We start from the raw sequence: 6,000 nt of genomic DNA on the forward strand, positions 1-6,000 counted from the left end.
ACGTAACGCAGTTCTATTTCCTGTTGATGCATGGCTGATAAAACATTGGCAGTGTGAGGGAAGGCACATCCAGTGAAACAATACACCTTTTGTTCGAGTTGGCTTTCAGAACCTCTTTCTGCACATGCAGCAGACCATGATGCAATGGCTGAATGTTTTCAAAGCAGACAGCCAGCTTTTTCATGAACTTACTTCTGGCGTGTTTCTCAACAGCTCAGCTGTCTTGTTACATGCGCTAGTCTTTCCACATCTGTGTTATGGATAACGCTTGCACCTATTCAGGAGACCTTGGGCAAGACTCCCTAACACTGCAAAATGGAAAAGCGGAGGAGCGCTCCATAGTGTAAAACTGATTCATTTGAATAAAATTGCGCATAAAACAATTGCACTTACTAGACAGCAGATGCAAATAAGCATATCAAATGAGGGCAAAGCCCTGTTCCTGAATCCCTGGGAGGGGGGCCGCCTTCTACGTACTCCGTGGCCTGCGGAGATCGTGGTCCAGTTGGAAAGGACAGGAGGCGGCTGACCCTGGGGACTTGGTGCGTGCTGGCAGCGTCACAACGCGTTTCGGCGAATCCTCGCCTTCATCAGGTCTCCCTAACACTGCTACTGCTTTTAGAGCGTGTCATAGTGGCTGCAGCTCTGGCAATTTGAGTCCACCAGGAGAAAAGCATGCTATAAATGTTCTGTGACTTGTCTTGTCACCTAAGTTTATCTACATTTCTTCATAGGATGACCTCCTGGCACTGCTGCACTCCGTACAATATATTACTGACTAGTGATGAAGTAATGATGCAGCGCAGTTCGCCATCATGAGGCAAAACCGTAAATGTCCAAACTATTGAAAAATAATTTTGTACATAATGGTAAGTATGATGCGTTATTATGCAAGAATGTGACTGTGTAACTTCACAAATATGTAATGGATTGTCACAAGATTACTACATTTTCGTGGGAATTAAAACAGTCTTGGAAATGTATTTTATGCCGTTGGTTCACCGCAAGGGTCGTCAAGAAGTGTGGAAGTCTGCCTAGACTTTCATTGCTTTTGTGGCCCCTAGCGCAAAATAGGGTACCGCAACGCAGGTTTACCCTGCTAGTGTAAAAGAGGCCTCAAAAGTTAAAGTGTACCTAAATGGAAAACAATTGCCCACAATGTGTACTTACTTCAGTAGAGGGATGCCTCTGGATAATCCAGTGGCGCCCCCGTCCCCCTTTCCTCCACCGATGAAGCACTGGGATCCCCGGAACCCATTTGACGAGGGCTTTGTTGAGCGGATAGAAGTGCAGCCGCACTGTACTGGTTGCAGGACTCCTTGTGGCTGCTCAGTAGCTCGGAGCCGATCGGCTGAACAGCTTTTTCCGCTCCATGCAGTGTGCTCTGCGCCTGGACAGTGCGGCCATACTCATTCACGGACAGCAGCCGTGTGTTCTGTTGGAATGCACAGCGCACAACAGAGGGACTCCCGTCAGACAGGAGGGTACAAATGTGTTTGACCAAATTGATCCACACATATACACCCTTTGTCTGCCGTATCAAATGTAGTAGGAATTGCATAAATTCAGCAGCATTCAGGTGGGAGGCTTTGGTCGGACGTAATTGTCGATTACGTCGCTAGCAGGGTTGCCCCGTGCAGGCACTGGTCCCACAATAGTCCCCTCCCTAACCACTCACCTATCACCCGCATTCTGGAAGCTGCAAAAAAGAAATTTAAAACCACAAACCCTATTGACTTATATTTCACCTATGATAAAAACCTTTCAGCACATATACTGTACAAGCAAAATAATCAAAATAAGTTGTTCCTGATTAATTTCATTTCAATATTACTTTTCTTACCTTAATTTTTTTTTTTTATCTTTCGGAGCTTAAAAATGTAACCTAGATAAGATGAAAACAGGTGAAAAAGCTTTGTGATGCATCCCCAATGTGTGAATTAGCTGAGCTGATCGAACACCTGAACAGGAAGTGGTAACTGGTTGCGTGAGCAGGCGACCTGCTTGGAGCATGTAAAAAGTTTTAGGTGTGCAGATCACTAAACAGTGCACTGCTGTCATGGTTGCAACTAAGCATGTTTCAAATCACCTGCCATGTGTGGAAAATCATAACTCGCCGCAGAACAGGCTATTTTTAAAGAGAAACTGTAATCACGAATTGAACTTCATCCCAATCAGTAGCTGATACCCCCATTCCCACGAACAATCTTTACATTTTCACAAATAGATCATCAGGGGTGTTTGTATGGCTGATATTGTAGTGAAACCCCTCCCACAGTGTGATGTCAGGACCATGGTCTTGACAGTTCCTTGTCTGTGATCCTTGTTGCGTTGTGGGAAATAACAGTGGTTTCCAACTGCCAGTCAACCAGTATTTCCCTCACTGCATATGTATAGCTATAAAAAAAATCAATCTTTTAGCCTATAGCATTGTTAGTGGGTGTGGTTATAGATAATGGCAGTTGGTGCTCTCTAGTTTTTTTCTTGTCTGCCAGTAGTAAAGATGATGACGTGCAGCCTGATTGTGGATAAAACAGCATGAACAAATTACATGGCGAATATCAATCATTTCTTGATCTCTCGTCTATTTTTTCTTTTCACTTTGCAATGCTTTATTTCTTTCCCCTTTTCCCCCTGTTCTTTCCTCTTTAATCAGATTAAATTACAAAAGGGGGGTAGTGTAACACTTATCACTGGCGTAACATTAGGACCTGCAGCCCCTGCTCCCGCAGGGGGGCCCGGGCCCGCTCGGGGACGTTTTGTGGGGGTTGGAGGGGACACAGCATGTGTAACAGGAAGTCGCGTCAGACTAGAGAGAGGAACGCATGCTGGAGTGCACGGAAGGTATGTATCTGTCTGCTGCCCGGACTCTCATTTAAAGTGGAGGGGAGCACAGAGGGGAGAGCCCCGAGGTGAGGGAGGGGGGGGGAATGTCCCCCCTCCCCGCCGAATGTGGCCATGGCTTTCTCCTCACGCTGCGTCCCCTCCACCCCCTCACAAAACGGCTCCGAGCGGGCCCCGGGGGGGGGGGGGGTTGTGGCCCGCTCAGAAATTCTGCAGGGGGGCCCGATGGGGCTTAGTTACGCCCCTGACACTTATATTTTACTCTTTCACTGAAAGTTTAGTTTTCTTTCAGCTTTGGAAACATGAAAGCCGTATTAACTCAAAATCTCAGCAGGAGGATCACTTTTCCTCCCCCAGGCAGGGTGAGTGATGGTATGTGGGTTGGGCTGTATAGATATCTGAATGTTACAATGACCAGACAGGGCAACAGTCTGTACATATCTGTACTGAGCTTACAGTGCAGTGTACTTATATTTAAGTGTGCTTAAAATGTCTTACATCTAAGCCCTGATCATTAATGCATCATACTTACATCACTAATTTTAGCCCCTTTAATGCCACCTCCAGCATTCACTTGTGTATGCTGCTAATCTGCTAAGATAGCTGTAGCATGTGCTGGTTCCTTCTTGAAATTTGAGTTTCCGGATTGTTCCATGCTGCTTCTGGTTTTCACCATGTTTCACTTATGTTTTTCGCCACCACTTATCACCCCTCTGCAGATTTTATCTGCTCTTCAGCACGCACTGAGACTAATGATAATTCATTTCTAAGCATAAACAATGATGCTGGTATTTTGTTACTATTTTAAATCAGAGTAAAACTAAGAGGTATGTTGTAATATAGTGTATAATTAAACTGGCAAGTAGTGCGTAACTGAATTATCAACAATATTGCATAATTGATTAGGTTTCATTTTAAAACATTTTAACTACATTAAAGGGAGCCTGAAGCGATTTTGAAATAAAAGAACAGATACCTATCTAAAGAGAGGGAAGGCTCTGGGTCCTATATAGCCTTCCCGTTCCTCCCCTGGTCCCCTCATTCCAGTGCTGTCCCTCCCGTTAGAAGTCTTAGACCGATGAAGAAAACGGGCGGCTCTGTACTGTGCATGTGTGAGTGCACTCCCTCGGGCACTCGTGCATGCGCAATATAAAGTTTTACATCTTCAGGAGCACTCGGGCAACGAGGGAGAACGCTAGAATGAGGGGACCGTGAGAGGAATGGGAAGGCTCAATAGGACCCAGAGCATTCCCCCTCCTTAAGTTTTAGTTTTTTTTTAAAGAGAACCCGAGGTGGGGTTCTAAGAATGATATCCACACACAGAGGCTGGGTCTGCTTATACTTCTCAGCCACTGTTGCTATGTAGTGTCCCCCAGGTCTCCCCTGCGCTCTGCTATGCCCCCATAAATTACAGCCGCGCTGTCGACACACAACAGGCTGTGTTTACCTATGTAGTGTCACTCTCGCCGCTCCCCCTACCTCCTGCATATCCAATCAGCGGGGAGGGAAGGGATGTGGGCGGGGACCGGAGCTATGCAGGAGGCGGGGGAGCGGCGAGATTGACACTACATAGGTAAACGCAGCCTGCTGCGACACTGCGTGTGGACAGCGCGGCTGTGATTTATGGGGGGATAGCAGACTGCAGGGGGGCCTGGGGGGACACTACATAGCAACAGAGGCTGGGCTGTATAGGCAGACCCAGCCTCTGTGTATGGATATCATTCTTAGAACCCCACCTCGGGTTCTCTTTAAAAAATTGCTTCAGGTTTGCTTTACAGCATACCTGTGACCTGTGGGGGTATAAAGTTACATACTCACCTAGCATTATGGTAACACACTGCTGTAGTGCATTACCTCCAAACGCACATGTTAAAAGGTACAGGGAAGCATACTTTTCATTGCTTGTATGCCTCACTGTACCTATGTAAGGAATAGCGGGGCCGCCGCCGCGCAGGGCAGCATGGTGGCGGCCTCCGCTTTCCAGCCGGCGGCTTCCGACTCGCAGACGGAGCCGCCGGCACAGAGCAGGGCAGACGCCGCCGCGCCTGACGATATGGCGGCGGGCCCCGCAATCCAGCTAGTGGACTTCCGTGCGCGAGCGTGCGCTGACCGGGGACCTGGCCTCACTGATGGGCAGAGGCAGAGGGTCATGCGCACGCGCGCAAGGCGGCAGGACATTTACCTTCTCCGTAGACGGGTCAGCTGATCCGGTGATCAGCTGACCTCAGCCAACCAATCACAGGCTGACCTTGGTTCCAGCCCCCTGGGCGGGCTGGTGGAACAGGGCTTCTGCATTTAAGCCCACAGATGTCATTTGCTCACTGTCTGCTGTCGGGAATACATTCAGTGTTAGCGCTCAGACCTTAGTGCAGTTCCCTGGTGTTGATAGTAAGTATTTCACACCTTAGCTTAGGAATATTGTTGTATATTGATCTGTGTTTTGACTCTTGCTATCCCTGACTACTCTATCTCTTGCTGATCCTATACCTTTGCCTATCTGATCCTTGTTGCCGACCTCTGCCTGTTTACCGATTACTCTTCTGCCTTTCGCTCCTGTACTGCTGCCGTCATCTCTGTTGCCGAACCCTTGCCTGTCTGACTTTTCTCCCTTCAGTGGAACGTCTCCCACTGGAGGGTTATCTCTGAGGCTTGCCTCTCCGAGACGCCTGCCCCAAGCAGACGATTACTGCTGGGGGTTGAGATCCTCACTCTGCCTGGTTAGAGGATCTCACTCACAGGGTTCCCATTTCAGAGGTAACCACACCTCTGAGGAATTGCCGTGTGGTGGACATTTCCACACTATCAGATATATTACTGTCTATATTGTGTTCTTTTGCTGGTGTCCAGAGGTTAGCAATATATCGGATTATCGATGATACTGCAGATCATCAATAATCGGGTATACGTCTGCATTCTTGGTGATACTGCAGATCGCCAATAATCAGATTCTCTCTGCGTGCTGACACCGATCATGACAACCTACAGTATGAGACGGTAACACAGCGTTCATCTGCATTACCACTTTTTTGTTGTGTTGCGTTGCAACTTTACAACACAATGTCCAACTGTGAACCTAGCCCCGACATTTGGAAAAAGTGCTTACTACGCTGCCCCCCTAAGGTGACACCCATTATTGCTGAAAGCCAAGTGAGCTGG

This window comes from Hyperolius riggenbachi, chromosome 5 (assembly GCF_040937935.1).
Source record: "Hyperolius riggenbachi isolate aHypRig1 chromosome 5, aHypRig1.pri, whole genome shotgun sequence".
Taxonomy (NCBI): domain Eukaryota; kingdom Metazoa; phylum Chordata; class Amphibia; order Anura; family Hyperoliidae; genus Hyperolius; species Hyperolius riggenbachi.